The sequence below is a fragment of the Phocoena sinus genome, chromosome 18 (assembly GCF_008692025.1).
Source record: "Phocoena sinus isolate mPhoSin1 chromosome 18, mPhoSin1.pri, whole genome shotgun sequence".
Taxonomy (NCBI): Eukaryota; Metazoa; Chordata; class Mammalia; order Artiodactyla; family Phocoenidae; genus Phocoena; species Phocoena sinus.
Window position 1 is genome coordinate 33485521 of NC_045780.1, and position 21157 is coordinate 33506677.

At 42.0% G+C, this 21157-nt stretch overlaps 1 long non-coding RNA gene across 1 annotated transcript; it reads left to right on the top strand.

The window, feature by feature from the left end:
- Positions 1-11233: 11233 nt before the first annotated feature.
- Positions 11234-20699, top strand: LOC116742891. The gene is made up of 4 exons (XR_004346619.1): positions 11234-11327; positions 11406-11547; positions 13126-13192; positions 20613-20699. It is a non-coding gene; the product is annotated as an uncharacterized LOC116742891 (long non-coding RNA).
- Positions 20700-21157: the final 458 nt, after the last annotated feature.

A 21157-nucleotide genomic window follows, 5' to 3' on the forward strand; every position in this document is an offset into this window, starting at 1 on the left:
CTGCCCTCAGATTTCACACATACAGATATATTGGGCAGGCAGGAGATTGGGGGTGGACCCTGGCTCAGCGGGCCAGGTTTACAGAAGTGGTTAAACTGTGGGCATCTGGAGCCAAATCCCACTAGGAAAACTCTGGGACCCAGGGCAGGCCATGTGCCTTAAAGTTATCCTACCTGAGGGGCGGTTATATACCAGCTCTGGTCAGACTTTGCTTGAGGGTTCAAGAGGGGAATCAATTCCCCGGCTCTTCTAGCCTGTGTGATGGTCAGCCGTTTATGTTGCCTACTAAAGGAAACCCTACCCTTTCTCATATTCATGCATCTTTCAAACCTGATTAGGCCAAAATACTGTAGACTCTGAGCTGACTATGGATCAATATTTACATACCTGTCTACAACCTCGGAAGTTACTGTACAGTAATGAAAGCCGGCAATTACAAAGCTCTTAGCAGAAAAATATTCCTTTCCAGGCCTGAGCTTGTGCCAGGGAGAGTGAACAGAACTCTAAAACCTGTGGAGGTGTCAGCGTCAAATCAGAGACCTCAGAACTGGGATCTTAATGTTTATCTAATCCCACCACCCAGTGTACCCGTGATGAAGCCGAGGCCCAAGAAGTGCAGTGAGGTGCTCTCAGTTCCAAGTGGGTTCCCAGTTCTCGCCCCAGTGCTCTTTCCACCACATCCCCCAACCTCAGAAACAAGGCTGGATGAGGTCACTGGACTTTCACTCCTACCCTCTTGATTCTGATCATAGACCAGATTTTCCCTGAGAGAACGAGTTCCTAATGGGCAGCCCACGCAGGTTGCAGCAAATTTGTAGTGTCAAGGCCTCCAAGAGACTATTTCATTTTGGAGTCTTTCTTCCACTCTCAGATAACCAAGAGAGGCTGTAAGATGTACTCTTATCTAGAAAGCCAGGCCTCATAGTGTCAACTAGGGTGTGTCTAGGATGGCATCCTTTCCCCAGGCCCACAGGGTATTGGTTACTCTGCCGTCTCCAGATTCCTGTAGCTGCTGTGGGTAGTCACATCCATGCCAACCCCCAGCTGCCCGCAGCCCCACCAAGCAAAGAGGTGCTATTTAGACAGAACTTTCCTCAGGAACGCACTGACTATTGTTAAGTCTGCCTGATTCAACCTCTTGTCAGTCATGTGATTCCAAGAGTCCTCCATCAGAAGATAAAGATTCCTTAGTTAATTTCCAAGCTTCACCTGGAAGCTTACTAAGCTATCTGCATGCCCCCTTTTGTTGGTCCTGAGCAAAAAATCCAGGTCATCTCAATTAACAAGAAAGAGAGAATGAGAACAACGAGTATTTCAGGGAATTAAGAAAAGGTTTACAAATAGGCCTCATGCATACGGTTTGTTTTCTGGTATTTTGTAGGAATTTCTCTCCAATGTCCATTTCCTGCTTTATGACTCTGGCATTATTAGAGCTTCTGCTTATTTACAACTTTTACTGCCCTCATGGCCGCTCCAAACAGCCTTCTCTGTGTATCCTTTCACCTCTATCCCCTCTGCTAATTGCTCAGTTCTGGGTTTTGCTTTTTTCACTTTCAAATTTCTGCGAGAAAAATCTCATTGCCCTGCCTTATCCCTTTTTGGAGAAAGCTGTTGTGTCAAACCACCTAATAAACCTCTGGGGAACCTAAATATTTTCTGGCCTTCCGTCACTTGCTCTAGGAGATGGTGTGCTACATAAAATGTCATATAAAATGCTTAAGGGACCATCGAGACTTGCCTTCCTTGACCAGCAGCTGGATGGCTGAGGTGGGGCACGGGCAGGGGGTGTGATTCCTAGGAGAGCAGTGAACGTGGCCTGTCTGGTCCGAATCCCAAAGAGCCATGTGGATGAGGCGATGTTGCTTCTCCTCCCTCTCAGCAGCCTGCATTCACGCATAGAACGGAGTGACCTCAAGGCTTCCAGGCAAATAATAAACCGTTCTGCTCCCCCTGACAACCCCCCAGAAATATTCCAGATCCCGGTTGAAAGAACCTTTGGTAGGCTAAAAAGGGGGAACATGTATAGATTCCTGTGTGTCCAACTTTATTTCATTTAGTAACTTAGGCAACAAAGAAAAATGGACCCTGGGCCTCTTTGAACCAAATCTTAAATGCATTTTGGTATGTGATTTAGTTTCAGAAAAAGAGACTACTGGCTAAAAACCCTACCTCATGATAATTTAGATATTGAAAATGATGCATTTGTATCTTGGCTACTTTATGGACGAAGGGGCTCCCGAGTTTTGGATGATTCATTCCTTACTATACAGAGCATTTGCCATTACTAACTGAAGATTAAATTGAAGAGACTCTATACCTTACACATGGGAAAATATTTGCATTTTAACATCTCCAGGATGCTATTAAACATCTAAGAAAGGTCCATAAAAGAAAGTGTGTCCTAGAGCTTGAAATAGAAAGTAATTAGAAAAAGTAGAAATAGATTTCCTATTTTTCAGAAAGGAGCCATATCATCCCATAAATCTTTGAAAAGAAGTTTTCTTTGGCCCTGCTCTAAGCATTCAAATGCTTCCCAGGAGCACCTTGACCTTAAATTAACATTTATAGAGTTTAGCTGACATCAAGCTTTGCAGTTTAATGGAAGATGTAAAGTTGAAGAAGGTAAGTAGTCTAAATAGGTATTGTATATTAAGATCCTAATAAGGATGCATTTCTACAACTACCACCATTTTCATTTATTTCCCCCTCTAGAACAATAGTAACAATTGACAAATATATGTAATGTATTTTATCTCATGAATAATACATTTTTATATGTTAACCTCATAAATCAGAAACAGTTCAACAATAACAGCAGCATTAACGCTGTCTTCTTAAGAAAGGGTGTATGTGATAATATCTGCACTGTCTGACCTTGATAATGGTGTTTTCTGTAGAATCTATGATATAAATATAGGTTGGAAGAAATATTAACCAAGTGTTAAAATAACAAAGAGGCATCTTTTAAAGAAGAAAATATACAGTGTTACCTATTGATTTTGTTACAGATCAAATGAAAATGAGATTCCATTCTGTTCAAACCAGGAATGTCTTCTAAGTGTAATGTGAATCCTGGAGAGTAATATATAAAGCATGAAGATGGTGTTTCAATACTGCTAATGAGTTTTCCTTGGTTGTATTGCAGATAAAAATGGGCTCCCGATATATATACATATTTCTGTACTGCATGAAACCCAATTTATAAACACTTGGCATTAGCACACAAAGAAAAAGTCCATTTCTCCAAGTGTCTAGGCTGCCAGGATAACAGTGGTTTGGTCCCAAGAAAAGATACTTTTGAAAAAGCAGGTGACTAGGAGAACTAGTTCTGCCCTTAGACCTGGACAAAAAGCTCTGGGCTTTGGGCCAGGGGACCTCGGCTGCTTCCTCTTCCTTCCCCCTTGTGCTTGGAGCACCTCCTCAAATGATCTAAGTCCTCCTCCGGTGGCTGTGACCAGCCCAAGTGGCAGTGCCATCCCAGCAGGGTGCCCTGCCCCAGACCACTCTGTGTGGGCCCCAGGCTCCATCGCTCCTCTTTGGGGTGCTCTCCAATACTCACCTCCCAACCCCCAAGTGTGGGGTCAGCCATATGCTCTGGGGAACTGCTGGACTCACGTTGGTGAGGCTTGTCCTGGGGCCCTGAGGCTGGTTGCCCATTCCTGGAGGGCAGCCATGTGAGCAAATTGTTCTTGCAGAAAGTTCAGTCTTTCTGTCAAAGGAATGTATGGGCTACCAGAATGATGCTGCCAGGATGATTTTGGATAATTCAAGTTGTTTATACAGACAGCTTCTCTTTGAAAAAATATTTGTCTCCCCCATCCCAAGGTAGGGATGGCCCTGTGGTAAACAACAAGAATTAAAATTCTAGCCAGATTAAAAGAAGACAAGAATGGTTCCCCTTCTTCAAAGTTGATGAGATATCACTTACACAGGAGCTAAGAAGTAAATTAATTCTTAGTAGTGAAATGTCTGGGAAAATAAAATGTTTTACAAAAAAAAGGAAAATGTAAATCAGGACCTACTGATAGGCATTTATGATGAAAACACTTACTGTAGCATAGAGGGTGAAATCTCTTTTGTAGGAGACTTCCTTGGCCCTATCAGACTCCCCCTTGAGCCCTGCCCCGTGTCCTCTTTCTTGCTTCCCGCTGAAGCCATGGCTACTGTGGACAGGTCTGCACAAGCTCTGATGCATGCTGAAGGAATTGCTTCTCTCACCTGCTGTGGGATCCCTGCCTGTAGTGTGCGACATCTAAGGCCTCGGGTGTGAGAAGGAGTTAATTCCCAGTGGACAACTCTCAACCAAAGGAGTGCCAAGGGAGATCCTAGAGCCAGTGGATAAAGGCTGTGATCCTTCAGGTGGACCGTTCTACACAGCTACTCAGGAGGTGCCCGCAGGGCAGAACTCCAGAGTTGTGACCAACTCAGTCATGAACACTTGATTTGCCCTCTCCTCCTTCCTGCTTTCACTCTCTCTGGTCCTTCACTCTTGGTCCCTAGGATCACTTAACAGAATAAACTACCTGCACAAAAGCCTAGGGCTCAGGCTTTGTTTTCCTAGGAGGAACTTGGGTTAAGACTACAGGCAAACATCCCAGGTCACTGTAGTTATTCCCCTAAGTTCCACATGGCCTCTCTTCCATGAATTATCTATCACTTAAGCATGTCTCAGTGCAACACAAAGAGCCCTCTGCATGTGCATATATTTCCAAAGTTTACCACACTGATATAAAGACACACGGTTATCCCATCACTGCCTGCTGGAGACTATTGATTAAGAAAGAGGGGCCCATATCTTATGTCCCTTTGGTACTCGTACTAGCATCCAAGATGTTGTTTTACATTCACTGGATAGTTTATGGTGTTGGACCACTGGTAACCTGCAGAAAGTGGCCGTATAAATAGAACTGTAGACTTCCCTCAATTCAGTCAATGTGGATGGAGGCAAAAAACCATTTTCCTCTAACAGGAATATTACAAACAATGGGTATTATATTTTTTAAGATGTCTAACTGGCTTTATAAAAATGCAGTTTTTTATTTACCTTCTACCTACTTACCAAGTGTCATTGGAATGGTATAAAAATCACTAACTGCTGTGTTTGTATAAATGAAATGATTGTCAGAATATTCATAAAATTTCAACTTTCCTAGGATTCTGTATTTTAGGAAAAACATTCACAGCTGTGCATAGTATAATTTAAATGACTGAAGCCAGGTTGCCAATATATTCAAATTTCCTTAAGACTTAAGGACATCTAGGATATATAGAAAAGTGGACAAGTATTTGTTAAAAATAAACAGGCAAGTCAGAAATAGAGTAATGGAAGTTACACACAGTCACTTACATATACCCACACACGATCAATGAGGCCTGTGGCATCTGCAAGCAACAATTTTCCACAGTCCCAAAGGGAGAGTGGGATGATTAAAGTGTTTCCTCTTGGACAGGCATCGTTGCTCTTTAAAAAGGAGAAAACTCTAGTTCACATCTGGTTGAGGTACATTATTGAAATACATTCCAGACATTGCTTTTTTTGGGCAAACAGCTGGAAATATTTTTTTTTTTTTTTTTTTTTTTTTTTCTTAAAATTTTGATCTGCCTAATCCTCAGCTTCCTCTGGTGGAGAAAAAAGACAGTACAATTGGCAAAGAAATATACCCCTTTTATGAACACCTCTGTTCCAAGCATGCAATGTAATGTTTTACATATGTTATTTCTAGTAGGGTCACTAAGAAATGCACGATTGATAAGCTGTATCTGAAAAGGTCACACTTGCATGCATTTTGTTGTTGTATCTTATATAGTCCCTATTTTTATTGTTAAAATAGCCTATATCAGCTAGTTTTTAGTCAGGAAAATAGATGCCAGAATAAGTATTTCAAGCAGAGGAATTTCATACAGGGAATTATTTACACGAGTTTGAAGTCTAAAAGAGCAGAGAGAAAAATGCTGAAGTAGCCCTAGGGTTAGTAACCTCTGGAAGCAGCTACCATCCCTAGGCCTGGGGGAACAAAAGAGAGGGGAAGGGGATCATCAAGACCTAGGACCTCAGGGGCGGCCTCCACTTCACCCCACAGCTGGTGTTGGTCTCCTGAGGTGCTGGGAGTGCCAAAAACGCCTGAGGCTGGACTGGTGGCTGTTGGAGCTGGAAAACAAGATAGATACCTTCTCCCTTCCTCCTGCCTCCATTAGGGAACCTAACAGAAGGTGGACCCAGGGTAGCCTGGGAAGTGCTGTTCATAGAATCTCAGCCCCAGCATCACAGAGCAGGTCACAGAAAGGTGGCTTTGGAGCTGAGAGACAGTATGCAAATCACCAGTCCAGAGCTTTGCAATAATCATTAATTAATATAGTACCTTTGTGTTTAGATTTTTGTACAGAGCAGACAAAATTTACTTTAAGACTTTAAAACCAGTTGTAGTTGTTTTATGCCTTGGAGCTTTGGGATCACAAGGGTACAGAGTAAGGTTAAATGCATCATTTGTAATACTCCTAAAAGATTATTATGAGATGAAAATACTCTGTTAACATTATAAATAAGGTTATGTATTAGATATAAATTAGTATATATAACTATATATTATGCAATAATACATATAATATTTATATATCATATATATTAAATTATGTTTCTAAACTTTTTTTTGTACCTGATCTTATGAATCAGCTGACAGATACAACAACATTTTAGAAAGTTAGATGAGTTTCTATTGGCTTCAAATATAACATGCTACAAAATTTCAGGAAGGGTTAAACTTTCCAAATTCCACACCAGAGAACTTGGTTCAAGATTTACTTTCATTAAGCATCATTGAAGCCAACTTTCTACAGGACCACAATGAGCTTGCATCCTTAATTGGCTCTAAATTAGTAACATGTAGCAACTCTTCCTAACCTCTTCTATTTTTCATCCAGTGGGCTGTTCCCCTAAAACTTCCAGAGTATTAATCTTCTTACATTGTCCCTTTATACATAAAGAGGTGTTATTTATTGACTCAATGTCCAGCGTCAGGAGTAGAAATACTTTCTTTCTAGAGAGCAGAGATGATGAGGAGAAAAACATTTAAAAGTCAGAAAATTGAGTTCAAGCTCAGTTATGCCCCCTATTATCTGGGGTGTAATCTACATGTGGTATACTGTTTTTATAGTAGGGTTTCTCAGCCGTGGCAGGGCTGATATTTGAGGCCAGGTTATTCTTTGCTGTGGGGGGCTGTCCTGTGCATTGTATGTTGCTCAGTAGCATCCCTGGCATCTCCCTACCAGATGCCAGTAGACCCTTCAGATCTGTGACAACCCAAAATGTTCCCAGGCACTGCTAAATCTGCCCCAGTTGAGAACCACTGCTCTAGAGTGTATTACCTCAGCTAGTTGTAGTTACCACTTCACATGGTTGTTATACGGGTGAGACAGATATTGTATAGGTATCAGTGGTCCTAGCATGGGCTCAAATTAAGCAGATCGGTACACAGTTGGTAAAATGTGGGGTGTGTGTTACCTCTTGGAGGAAATCAACATGTTTTTGACTATGGGGCCTTGCTGCTAAAAATGTGGTCAGATCAATATTGCCTCGCATATACCCAGAGAAAACCATAATTCAAAAAGACACATGCACCCCAATGTTCATTGCAGCACTATTTACAATAGCCAGGTCATGGAAGCAACGTAAATGTCCATCGACAGAGGAATGGATAAAGATGTGGCACATATATACAATGGAATATTACTCAGCCATAAAAAGGAACAAAATTGGGTCATTTGTAGAGATGTGGATGGATCTAGAGACTGTCATAGAGAGTGAAGTAAGTCAGAAAGAGAAAAACAAATATCATATATTAATGCATATATGTGGAACCTAGAAAATCATACAGATGAACCAGTTTGCAGAGCAGAAATTGAGACACAGATGTAGAGAACAAACATATGCGCCACCAGGGAAGCCCAAGATTTAATTTTAATAAATATATTTCAAAGTATTGCATTAAATACTATTGCATTAAAATATTATCTATCTTGATTACTAAGTTTTTTGTCACTCCCTTAAATTTTGTGCCTAGTCCCAGCCCTGATAGATGCAGGCCCAGGCCAGTCTTACTAAATCAGAATTTGCTTTTTAATGAGATCCCCAGGTGATGGAGATGCATAAAAGCTTCCGATGCCCTGCTGTAGTTGCCCCAGAAGTGGCAGCAGGGGGAGGGGGTGGGCATAGGGAGGAGAGCTCTGGAGAGTTTCAGATCTGGGTTCCTCAGATATTCCTCATGCGCTCGTGAGATACTGGCTGCAGGCAAAGCTGTGGGAGCCCTGTTCACGCGGGGTTAGGTGAGACATCTCCTCTTTGGATGCCTAGCAGGTAAAGTGTGACGCAAAGAACGCGACAATCCTCTGAGATGACTAGTCTGCGGCTTTGGAAGCCGGGCGAGTGCGCCTTCTGATAGAGCGCGTTGGCGCCCTCCAGTGGACCCGGGGAGCCACTGAGCGAGACAAGGGCCCGACTCCGCGTGGGAGCCGCGCGCAGGGCGCAGGCGCAGAAAGACAGAGCCGGTGGGTGGGTCTTTCAAGTGGCCCAAGGCCTGCTATACGGTGGTGAGGGCGGGAACCCGTTATTCCGGTAACTTGGCTAGTAGCTAGAAACTGGAGAGAGAGAAGAAAACTTAGGTTACATATACTCTTTAATTTATTTTGATTGAAATTTTGAGCGCCTCTTCTGCCCTGAGCAATGGTGGATGAAATGAATGTGGTTAGTCTTCAACAAATATTATTAATTACATAAAAGAGTGAATCCTAAGCTTCAACTCTTGACTTGGCCACATGGGCACTTTTCTCTATGTGAGTACATTATAGACCAGAAATAGTTGTGTATTATAGCCCTGGACCAGTGGTTCTCAAACCCGTGGAACTCAGTTATTTTGAAGGACATGCCAATTTTTATGCATGCCAAAATTGCATTGACAATTAAAAGTCTCGTGTGCGTGCGTGTGTGTAAAATGATTTTTCTTTAGGTCATTTTTCTCACTTAAAATCATTTTCTTTTCTTCTAGTTTTTTTCTTTTGTCTGCTAAGTAAGGGTGGCAGAGAGGACTGAGCCCCAGAGCAAGAGAGTCTGGGGCACAAAATTCTGATATGTGCTATTAACACTGTATTTTTTTAATCATCTGGACAATACTTAAATTTCTTAGATGGTCCTCATCTGCTAAATATGATTATAAAAGTATAGTCCACACTTTAGAGTTTTCAATATTTTAAGCATAAGATCTCCTTTAAAAATAAAAGTGTACAGGGCCTCCCTAGTGGCACAGTGGTTGAGAATCTGCCTGCCGATGCAGGGGACACGGGTTCGTGCCCCTGTCTGGGAAGATCCCACATGCCGCGGAGCGGCTGGGCCCGTGAACCATGGCCGCTGAGCCTGCGCGTCCAGAGCATGTGCTCCGCAATGGGAGAGGCCACAACAGTGAGAGGCCCGCGTACCGCAAAAAAAAAAAATAATAATAAAAGCATGTAATATACATACATTTAATATAATTTTGATATATGTGTGTAAGAAATTAGGGTTTTGCTGGGATGATTTAAAAATATACAGTGTTAAAAGCATGTTAGCAGAATTTTGTGCTCCAGACTCTTGTCCTCCAGCTCAGTCCTCTCTGCCACGTTCGCTTGGCAGACAAAAAGTAAACTATGAGAAAGCAAACTATTTTAACTATGAAAGGTGACCTAAAGAAAAATCATTTCAAGACCAAGCTGGTTGCAGCAAAATTCATTAGCCTTCTCCAGTATGAAAGCTGGTGTCTGGGTGACATTCCAAGGTTACTAATGCTTGTCAGTCCAACAACTTTCAGACTCTACGTGATGGGGAATCTTTGGGGTTTGGCATCAAAGGAGAAAGGATGTAAAAATGGCCCTGATGGATGTTCTGAGGTTGTTTGATCTAAATCCAGAGAAAATAGCAGCTATCACAGCTGATGGAGTACCCGCTATAACTGGGAAGACGAATAGTACGGAGGAAAAAAAATTAAAGTCAGAAAAGCTGGTGTCAGACATTTTATCATATCTTTATTTTATTTTTTACAAACCAAGCTTGACAACTTGGAAATCCCTTTGTGCAGTTTATAAAATAATGAATTCTAAATGAAGGCCTGCATTCACCAACAGACCGAGCAATTATGTAAACAATTTCTGTTCCCCAATATGGCTCCCTGTCATTGCATTTTCAAGTCAAGTCACTTCCATGAGGTGGAACAGTAATACATGTGATGCATATCTTTGAAGCGTTAGCTATCAGACATGGGAGGATGCCAGTTACTTGACATCCCAATGACAAGAAAGGTATCTTGTGTTATATTTCTACTTCTGATTTACACTCAGGGAAGAGTCAACTGAAAGACAAAAGTACTACAGGATAATTTGTATTCTTGTATTATTTCTCCTATGTTCAATGGTGTTTATCCTCTGATTTCATTACTATGTCTGTGTCTTATTTTCAAGCTCCTTTTAAATACACACACACACACATACACACATATACACACTCATTCACTCACACACAACTAAAGTTGCAATTAGTCGTATGCTTTCAGCGTGTTTCCTCGTGTTAATGCTTGTCCTTCCATCTGGTTCCAAGCTCCTGGAGAACAAGCACGGTGTATATTATGCCCTTTGTGTTCTCCCCCCACAGTGAGTGTTCAATAAAGACTATTGACTGACTGACACATCTCCCCTTTTTCTCTTTGTCTCTGACACCTCTGCTTTCTTTCAGAAATGGTATTTTTTAAGTGGCAGTATTTCCCCACTCTGGACTTAGAAAAAGCTCATCTTGGCATCTAACTTTTTCTTTATGTAAGATTTTCAACAATAGACAAGATACAGGTGGAAGGAAACCAATATTCTACTACCCCTTGACAATAAATATGTTTTTAATTGAAGAGTGACAAGTGTCTTAGAGAATAGGAGCTTTTTCCCCAAGAAGAATGCTCATGTGTACATCTGTGGTAAAGTAGCCATTGTAAAGTGATAATACCTCCTGCCTATTCTATCCACTCCAACTACTCCTGAATTCAAGGCAGGTATTAATGGATGGCCCAGCTTTATTATTCTTCTGCTGCACAGCGGGTCAGAGACACTGTCTGTATTTGGGGTCTCTGTTGTTCTCACACAGAACTTAAATAGCAGTTTGTTCTCCTTTTGAAATAGAAGCCTAAACCACAATTATTTTTTTAACCTTACCTTAGGAAAAGCCTTGGTAGTTCAGCGATATCCAGAAATATGGACTTTTCAGGAGACATCAAAGTGTACCCTCCATCAATCTGAGCATTGTTTGATCTCACAGAGGCAAGGTAATGTGCCTTTATTACTGTTGCTTTCTCTATTACAGCTATTATGGATTGTACAGTCATGGTAGATTATTATTACAGGGACACTGCTCTCGTGTCACATCCTCCCATTTGCGTCAGCCTCCTGGAAAAGGTGCAGGGGAGAGAATCTCAACCCGACATGGCATCTGTTCTTCATAGCCTCTCTGCTCAAGCAATTATAGCATAAAGCAGCGTTCTCTTGGTACTGTTTCCATATCTCGTTTCTTTTCTTTTCATACTCCTAGTTGAAAGCCTCTTGGAACAAAAGAATATTCGGAAAAAGAGTAGGCCACAGACAAAAGTCATGAGGATTAGTATAGCATGCCAGTGTCTATGGTCATTTCCTACTTTGTTCACCTGCTCACAGGTGCCTGCTTTGTGGTTGCTGCTGACAGTATCTGTAACACCCAAACCAGTGTAACCGCTGGAGTTCCCTAACCTATTTCACACTCTAGTGACAGCACTAGAAGACACCCACTGAAGGTCTTAGTTTGGGTTTCCCCAGAAGAAGACTCTGAGACAAGGATTCTAATGAAAATTTCCCCAGGAAGCCAGGGGAGGTGGTGCCATTTGGAATCCAACGACTCCAGCTTCCCATAGTGGTAAGGGACATGGGGGAAACAGGTGTCAGTGGTGGAATGGCCCCACTTTCCACATGGTGCTGGATCTGTCTCCCCCTGCTTGGGAGTAGAGGAGTCGTGGAAAGACAGAGTGCAGAGAAGGGCAGCAGGAGAAGAGGTGACTGTGGTCCTGGCCAGCCATCCAGGTCTCTGCCCAGGTGGAAAGGGTATTGTGGAGGAACATCCCTGCCTGGGTCCAGGTTCAGCAGCTAGGATGAGGATTCTCCAGTAGACACAGCAAAGGCGATCATGAGAGAGCCTCAGAATTCCCCTTCTTGGGACTTCCCTGGCGATCAGTGGTTAAGACTCTGCGCTTCCGCTGCAGGAGGCACAGGTTTGATCCCTGGTCAGGGAACCAAGATCCCCGCATGCTGCAGTGTGGCCAAAAATAAGTAAGTAAGTATGTAAATAAATAAATGGAATTTGGAATCCAACAATAATAGTTTAAAAAAGAAAGAAAAACAACTCATCCATTGGACATTAAAAAAATAATTCCCCTTCTCATTTTTGAAGCACAGAGAGGATGAACTGAGGCCAGAACAAACTTTGATCCTTTATTTGCTCTCTCAACATGTCCCTACACTGTTCTAGGTTCAGGAAGACAATAATAAGAGGTAGTAGCTATAGGACATAGAGCAGGCCCTGGTCTGTGAGGTAGCCACATTTTACAGAGGAAAGCTGAAGCACAGAGAGATTAAGGAACCTGCCCAAGGCCACAGAGCTGGGAGGTAGCAGGGCCAGGATTTGAACTCCAGCAGCCTTTCCCGCAGAGTCTGTTCTTGTGACCCCAGCACACACTGTCATGAGAAAATAATGTCTATTTACATTTGTGCTCACTTTCACTTCTTGACGTTTTCCCAACATGAAGGACGAAATGGGGGAGCAGTGTCTTGGGAGATTCATAGCTTCCTTTGGGGAGATTCTTGGATTTAGGCCTCATGTCTGGGACCATCAGTGCCTAATCCCTTACTTGCTTTGTATGATTGGTTTTTATAAGTAAAACATGATTTACCAAAGGAAGCAGGCCCAGAGTAGTATCCTTAGCATATGGCAAAGGGCCTCGTGCTTGGGATTATAAACTTTTCATTGATTGTGTCTTACCTCTCTTATGACTTTATATTTCTATTTCCATGTTAACATACCTATTTTTCCCCATCCAGTTTATCCGTGGAATAAAGAGAAGTGAAAACCATTTCTTTCTCCAAGGCAATGATTACAGAACTTAAGGTAAATCCAGACATCATAAACCTTCAGTATTTCTGTCGGGAAAATGTGCTGGGCGCGATAATTATTCAGGCAACTCTTTCCTCCCAGGAAGACAGGCAGTTATTTTGACAGCTTATTTCATAGTTACAGATCAAGTTTACATTGTCAATTAATGGGAATCCACCAGGTAATAGTCATGAGCTCTCGGGGGACAATCTCAAAGCTGTTTCCAAATGTCCTTTATGGCAGCATATGGGCGTATCCTCCACTTCATCACCAGGTCAATCGGCAGTTGCTCTTTAATATGGTATGTTCTTCATGCACCAGTGCAATTTCCAAGTTCCATCACATTTGTTTTTTCCCCCTTGGTGCCTGAAAGTTGCTTAAGCTGCTGATTATTGCCTTGCCATGAGCTCTGATCACTATTCTGGATAGTAGGCATTCAGATGTCATCTTTAATTTGTGATATTAATATTGAACACCATCACCGTTCAGTGGTTTTAGTGAAGTATTCACATATAGACTAGCAAAGCGTTTGAACAGTGCATTGAAAACTGTCTGTTCCTAATTGGAACTGTAAAGTTTACCACAGCATCTTCATGACGTGGATATGATTTCTGGTTATAAAGTGGCCTTGGAAGTTTTCTTTCAAAAACAAATGAGATGTGTTTTTGCAGCTCTGTATTTCCTCACCTATTCAGACCATTAATGATTGGTGGTGACAGTGCTTGGGGAACTGTTTTTTACAACCTCACACACTTTAAGAAAGATTAATTATCTCCAAGAGTTTTTACTGGGAATCACATTTAAAATTAGTGACCTAATTAGTTAAGAAATGTATCACTTTATTATGGAGAGAGAAACCTTGCACCATAATGATGGTGTGAAATGCATGAAAAGTCCTTTTATTTTATGACATTAAAGGACGGTGGATTGTCCAGGAACATTTGGACTGCTATTATTAATTATATGATTTGAAGATCACCTTACCCTGCAAGAAACATGGATATCTATCAGTATCTGAGAGAAGTGGAAGGATGCAAAAGAGAAAAACAGAAAAGAAAAGGGAACATCTTCCTTCTTGTGTTGTTAGATGAACTCATACCCTGGTCTGTTTAAATTGCTTACTTCCTATGACTCTATAAACTTCTGTGTTTTCATTTGCTGGATTAGATTGAAGTGTCAACTATATTTGATGAATGGCATTGGTAATATATGTTCATGTTCGTCTTTGCTCTTTCTGCTTTTATTTATATAGAGTCAGTATAATTTATTTCTCCTGAAAAAGCTTTCAGCAAAAAAGACTTTTTAAAGTACAAATACCTTTTAACAGGGTTCTGGGGTTTGTGATGATCAAATCACTCATCTTTCCTTCTTCTTTCTAGCTTTTTTTTTCTTCCTTACTTTTAAGTCTAGTGACTAAAAAAGAACATAGGAAAGCTCAATGATTGTACCTAAGCAGAATAAAAAGTTAGCATTGCAGACAAGCCTTTAGCTTAAGCTGCTAATAGCGTAATGATATGAAGAACTGTGCAATTACCTGGATAATTTAGTTTAACAATACCAGTCTGCAGCCTTCCCTGTTCAAACACGTTTTATTCTCATATAGCAGCCCAAGCATAAGATTGCAGATTTATTGCTGTTCTTGCTGACTAGGAGGAACCTGTTTCTTCTTTCGGAGGTTGGGAAGGAACCCCTGGTAATCTTGAGGTTAATTTGGTGTATGCTGTTAATTGTATAATCAGCTATTCACTCTGGATTTTTGCTTAGATCAAAATGTTATGTTTAGGTCAATAGGCAAACATATCTGTTTCAAAGCTTTCGGAGGGTTAATAGGAAAAAAAGGGAATGATTAAATGGACAGAAATCACAAAGTCAGCCTAGTCAGAGTCTGAAAACTACGTAGCACAGTAGTGGCTAGGAAATGAGAGGCAGCAAAAAAATGGGAAAATGTAATAAACACAAAGCTGGTTTTGGAGGAGTCCTTGGTTTCCTTCCTTCCTTCCTCCCTCACTCCCTTCCACCCTCTCTCCCTCCCTCCCTCCTTCTGTCCCCCCTTCCTTCATTCTTTTCTTTTAAAAATATTCTATCCTTATCCTGAACTGCATCCTTCCCTTATTTCTCTCTTCATTCTTTTTGCCATCTAAGAATTTCTCCTGCTAATTGAAATCCAAGGTTCTTCTGTTATTTACCTAAAGGCTGTTGAAACAAATGAAAATGTGATAAAATGCCAAGTTAAATCTGTTGAATCACAGAAATAATGACATGAATATAATTGTATTTCTGCTTTACAGATCCATTTGTCTGTGATCCATGGGCATGAGGGTTACCATGACCCACTGGCCTGGGGTCAGCACAATCCGTTTTCTTAGTAGCTTCATATCTAGACTTCTCTGGGACTCTGTGAAATGAAAGGGATGATGTACATGCTTTGGAACTCTGGACACATTTGTTCTGACACCAGAGAGTCAAATAAGCTGACTTTAAAATGAAGAGAATATAAGAGTAACAAATTACAGTCCTGCATGACTGAACGCCAGATATAAGCTCATGAATTTAAAAAAAAGTTAGAAATGAGCCAGATTTTATTTCTCAAGTACATGTGGATAAACTGGGATCGATAGCTTTCAATTTCCATAGTCTTGACAACACAGATGACTCTGGAAGTGAAATCAGCATTAATCAGAATGGAAGAATGTGTGTGTGTGTGTTTTTTTAATGCAAAGATTTCCAAATTATGTGATTAGTATGAAAAGTAAGTTGGATCAAATTCTACCTTTTCTTATTCTTGTAAACACTCTTTGCAGACAGTTGTTATAATTCCTATTCATTTGGGAAAAGAATATGTTAACTTATGGGCTAACATGAAAATGAAGTTAATTTTAAACCACCAGATATTTATATAACCATATAAGCAATAATTAGAGGGGGCTTAAAAATTATGAATATATGAAAATGTTTGTGGACCTGGCTCTGGAATGAATACTATCATTTTGTAATAGTAGGTTATTCTGTCTAGGTTAGTAGGTCCCCTGAGAAAGAACCAGGAATGGTTTTCCTAACATAAGAGAAGCCATTTTTGGCCTAAGTCATTTTGTGATCTAAGCCTGGCCACAATGCTTGCCTTTGAACAGGTCTCAGTAATCAATGATCTTAAGAGAATGCAGGAACAAAGGAGAAGCAGTCACGAAACAATGGTTCAGTGATATAAAACAGAGTCCTAGTTCCTCCTCAAGGGATGTGCATCACAATCTAATACATATCTTTGAGTTCTGCAGGAACTAAGGCCCCACCCAGGTGGAGGATGGTAACTACTTGCTGAGACCCCAGACTGGTCGAACCTTAGGAATGATGATGTTGACCCTTTCTGGCCTTTGTGACTTCAATCAACTAAAGCTTGGACTATGTCAACATTTGCTCCAATTCTATGCTGATTTCTCCTCTGCTCAAGCCCCTTCATGAATACCCATGTGCCCTTAGCTTAAAACTTCCCCAACTTTGCTGTTCAGGGAGACACAGCTTTGGGAAAGATCCCCAGTGTTCCCCTTACTTGCTGCACATAATACATCCTTCCTTCTCCCCATCTTTGGCTTGGTTGTGTCTTTTGGCTTGACACCCACCAAGAGGCACACCCAGATTTGGGGTAGCAATATTATGACCCTTATGAAACCCAGAAGGACCCTGTTTGGGGCAGGGAGACCTTTCGATGTTCCCAGTTTCTTGTTTGTACAAAATAGGCTTCATTCAGCCTCCTTGATCTTCCCCTAGTTCCAAAGGGCTCATTCAAACAGTTGTTGATCAGGGAAGGGAGAGAATGCAGAAACAAGGAGGAGCAGTCAACAAACAATACTGCAGCCTTGGGGCAGGGTTCTAGTTCCTCCTCAAGAAATATACATAACAATACTTTTGAGTGCTTCTGGAGGAACTAAGGCCTCCACCCAGATGGAGGATGGTAATTTCAGACTGAGCACAAAATTCCTGGAACATCATCCTGTTACCTCACCACCAACCAATCAGAAGAAAGTCACACACCTTGCAGCCCTCACCCCAAATTTTGCCTATAAAACTTTTCCCCCCAAATTATCAGGGAGTTTGAGGTTTTTGAGCATGAGCCACCCTTTCTCCTTGCTTGGGCGTGCAATAGACATATCTGCTCCAAACTCTGATGTTTCAGTGTGTTTGGCCTCACTGACCATTAGTGTTTGGTAACATTTAGATATCTAATAGATGCCTCAAATTCAACACAATCTAAACCGAACTCTTCAGAGTCTATTTCCCCTCACCCTGCCTCGAAATGCTTCTGAAACAGGAGAGAAGGGGGCATTTAAAAGAATGACATAGCCATTGAGGATACAACATAAACTGGTTAGAACCAACTAGGTCCAAGATGGGCAAAAATTTGACTTCCAGTAGACCTTGAGCCTCATTATATGCTCACTGTAATACATTAGCATGTGCTAAATGACATGCCCACAAGTGCCATGACAGTTTCAAGGCCAACCATAAATGGCCAAAAACTGAGCAGTGACCCGACTCCTGGAAATCCCTGCCTCTTCCCCAAAATAGTTGGAATAATCCTCCCATTCATTAGCCTATGAAATTACCCAGCCCATAAAAACTAATCGCCCCATATTTGGGGGTCTCTCACCTTCTGAGATGGCCACACTCTGTCTATGGAGTGTGTATCTCTCTCAATAAATCTACTTCTTACCAATCACTTTGGCTCTTGCTGAATTCATTCTGTGAGGAGACATAAAGAACCTGAGCTTCATTAAGTCCTGAGACCAGGTGTGTGATTTCAGTTAAAAGATCATAGGTCCCAGTCTGCATTTTGGCTGAGTAAAATTCTCAGCCCATGGGTTCAAGTCCCAATCTGAGTTTTGGCTGGGTTTGAGTCCTAGACGTGGGTTCAAGTACCATCTGAGGGTTGCAGTTTCACTTCTATGGCAGTTTTCCCCATGTTACTCTTTCAGTTTTTCATGCTTTTGAAACTGAGAAGGATCCTGTGGAGCTCCTGGGCATGAAAGCCTTTCTGTGTTCCCTGTTTCTTGTTCAGGGAGTAGGCTTTCAGCCTCCATGTCCTTCCCTGAGTTCCAAAGGGCTGGTTCAAAAAGTTGCTAATGAGGGAAGGAGGGGATACAGAGACAAGGGAAGAGCAGTTAAGAAACAATAGTGCAGCCTTGGGACAGGATCTTGGTCCTGCCTCAAGGGATACACATAACAATATCTTCCAGCTCTTCTGCAGAGCTAAAACCCCCAACAGATGGAAGATGTTAACTACTTGATGAAGCATTCTTCATTCCAGAGAGAATGTCCTGCTGAGTTTTATAACCTTGAGAACCACAGAAACTCAGCAGGAGACCACCTGAGACCAGATTAAAGGAATGCAGGCTCTTTACACACCCTGATATTTATCAGCAAACCCACCCTTGCACCATTGCTATAAAACTCCTCATCAGGGACTTCCCTGGTGGTGCAGTGGTTAAGGATCTGCCTGCCAATGCAGGGGACACAGGTTCGATCCCTGGTCCGGGAAGGTCCCACATGCCGCGGAGCAACTAAGTCTGTACGCCACAACTACTGAGCCCGTGTGCCACAGCTACTGAAGCCCGAGGGCCTAGAGCCCGTGCTCCACAACAAGAGAAGCCACCACAATGAGAAGCCCATGCACCACAACGAAGAGTAGCCCCCGCTCGCCGCAACTAGAGAAAGCCCGCATGCAGCTAAAAAGACCCAACGCAGCCAAAAAAAAAAAAACAAAACAAAAACTTCTCATCAAATACTCCTAGGTTGGGGCACACAGTTTTGAGGGGGCATGAGCTCACTGTGTCCCCCTTTGCCTGGCAAAGCAATAAAGCTATTCTTTCCTACTTCACCCCAAACTTTTGTCTCCAAGATTTGATTCAGCACCAGGGCACAGAGGCCGACTTTCGGCATCACTTTCAGTTGTTCCGACAAAAATCTTCAGTCTTCTTTGACCCTCTTTCCTCCCACATTCCATGTCCAATCTTACAGCAAACACTATTCATTCAACCCTCAAAATACGCCTCGAGTCTGACCACTCCTCACCATCTCCGTCACCACCACTCACTCCCTCCCCTCAATCACCATAACAGTTTCTAACTCCTCTTTCTGCTCCCACCCTTGCTCCTAAAGAGTCTCTTCAACAGAATAGCCAGAATTCTTTAAAAATGTAAGTCAGAGCATAGTTCTCTTCTGCTCAAAACCCTCCAATGACTCCCTTGTCCCTCAGAGCAACAGACAAAATCTTTACAGTGCCCCACAGGATAGGCTCCCTTGACTTCTTTGAACTCATTTCCTATTACTCTTCCCTTTGCTCACTGCATTGGAGTCACCTAGTGTTTTTGCTGTTCCCTCTTCCTGGAAGTTCTTCTTCCAAACATCCTCATTGTTTACTCTATTATCTCCTTTAGATCTTTGCTCAAAGGTCAACTTATCAATAAAGCCTTTCTTAATCACCTTATTTACAATTGCATACAGTTGTATAACTTCCTGTCACTCTGTATCTTCCTTTCCTATTTATTTTTCTTTATAGTACATTTTACTATCTGTGCATATATATATATTTTTATATATACAAAAATATATGTACATATACATATGTATGCTATATAAAGTGTTAGATTTATGTTAGATAATAATGCTATAAGGGCTTCCCTGGTGGCACAGTGGTTGAGAGTCCATCTGCCAGTGCAGGGGACACGGGTTCGTGCCCTGTTCTGGGAAGATCCCACATGCTGCAGAGCAGCTGGGCCCATGAGCCATGGCCACTGGGCCTGTGCGTCCGGAGCCTGTGCTCCGCAATGGGAGAGGCCACGACAGTGAGAGGCCTGCGTACTGCAAAAAAAAAAAAAATTCTATGATAGATAGTAATATTATATTGTTGGGCTGCAACCCACAGGCCCACAAGGCCTCTGCTTGCCCAACTTCAAGACCAAAGAAAGAGCCCAGAGTCAGCAACAGAGACATCAATGGTTTAATGGATAAAGGGATCTTACACGTCTGAAGCAAGGTCCTGGAGCGTCACTCACCATGTGCAGCAGATGGTGGGCAGCACATGGCAGTCTTCACTTCCGAGGGGAGGGGAGATTGCCAGTTATAGGGGAATTGACATCAGGTTGGCTCATCGGTTACCAGGGAAACCAACAGAGGGGCACTGCCCTCACCGCCCCTTTGATAAGAACAATCACTAGCTGGGGCCTGGGGCAAGTATGTAGGAAGGTCAGTTAGGTGAGTAGGGTGTAAGTGAGGCAGGCATTGGTCAAGCAGGGGATGTACAGAGCAAGAGAGCAGCCATCTTGAGTGGCCTAACCATACATATGTGTACATATATGTTACCAACATACCATATTGTATATTTAATGCTTTTCAGTGTGTATGTATATGTATAATTTATTTATTGCATGTCTTTCTTTACCAGAATGTCATCTCTGTGAGGGCAGAGATTCTTGGATGTCCTGCTTGCTGCTGAATCCCAGCACCTGGAATGTTACATGGAACATAGTAGAAGCTCAATAAATCATTGTTAAATGAATGACAAAATAAATGAGCTAATCAATGACATGACATAGCTTATTTATTTCTTGTAGTAAATCATAATTGAGACCATACCAAGCCTCCTTTTATTAGTCTACATCTCCCTTCTGTTTCTTATCTGTTGCCTCCTTCTGTCTTCTCACATCTTGTATCATTTCTGGTTTATATTCCTCATACTCACCCAACACTTTTCAATACCATCATCACAGTGAAGAACTGGCTTGGTCAGTGTGCTTCCTGATACTCTCTTCCAATGCTTTAGTCATGGCCTTTCTGAGATCTTTCCCACACCAGCCACACATGGTAACTAAGCTGTAAAAATATTGTGGGAGTCAGATGCATATGGAGATGAAGACCCCTACTTCTACCATTAATCTCTCTTGCATATTCCTGGAGACTCAGGACCAGTGTCTACACTGGCCAAACCAC